Below are 1,160 nucleotides of genomic sequence, written 5' to 3' on the forward strand. Positions count from 1 at the left end.
ACTTACTATAGATGAGAAGTTGTTAGACTCAGTAGTAGAGACCAATAAAAGATCATGCAAGTGAAATGTGGCCACAGAAATCACATATTGTTCTTATAGAGCCTTGAGACAGCTAAAATAAATGTCTCAAGAAAGATCACATGTTCATATGTGAATTATCAGCCTAGTTTTAATTTTAATATCTCAAATGACATTAAATTTTAAAAAAGATGTTGTTTATACTGAATTGGGAATCAACCATTATATCTTCTGTGTTCATCTTTCTTTTTGTCTTTCTGGATTTTTCAATTTCTAGACTTGTGATTTTAAATAGATCAAAATCTCTTAAAATTTCCTTCATCTTTAATTTCCCTAACTTTCGTTTTCCATTTAAAATGTAATTTTTTAATTCAATTTTAATTCTTAAATTTCTTAAAATGTTTTTTTTTTAAAAAAGAGACGAAAATCTTATTTTGAAGGGATGAAAGTGGAAGAACTGGGAGGTTTAGGGAACCTGTAGGTATATAACCATCAGAAGCTTTGTTCTCTGAGAAGCAGTCAGAGAGAAAGGAAAACCAGGCCCTTGCAAGTGCTTGGCAATAGAATCGTGAGGTCAAATTGATCAGATTATGGAAGCTATCAAACTCACGAATACTTTAATACCTAAGGATCTGTTAGGGAAGCATACCAGGGAACTATTTTAGTTTCTCCTTGAGAGACAATGGTACTACATAGAATTGGCAAGAAAGCCAGGAGTGCATTCTAATACAAGTGTTACTTATCTCTTATTTCCTTCTACAGTTGCAAAGGCCAGAAGAAAGAAATGGACAGCGGAAGAAGTGGCTTTTTTCTTTGCATTAATTTTCAGTAATCCAGAAAATTTGATTTTGTTCTAAAGTTCATCATACAACCATGTCACCATCTGACTATATGGTGAACTTTTACATGATATACAGGATTACATTTGTTCATGTTAAAAATAAAAGTTTGACTTGCATACACAACAATTGTTTCGTGTTAACATCAATCCACATTTTTAAAAAAAAAAATCTTTTTGGTTTTGCCTCATCCTGAAAAAGAAAAGCACCTAGCTAACAGGAAATGAAACAAATGCTAATGGGTAAGTGTGAATCACCACCAGCAGCAGCTGGAAATTTGCTAGAAGTGTGTATTCTCAGTCT

This window comes from Apodemus sylvaticus, chromosome X, assembly GCF_947179515.1.
Source record: "Apodemus sylvaticus chromosome X, mApoSyl1.1, whole genome shotgun sequence".
In the NCBI taxonomy this organism is placed as follows: domain Eukaryota; kingdom Metazoa; phylum Chordata; class Mammalia; order Rodentia; family Muridae; genus Apodemus; species Apodemus sylvaticus.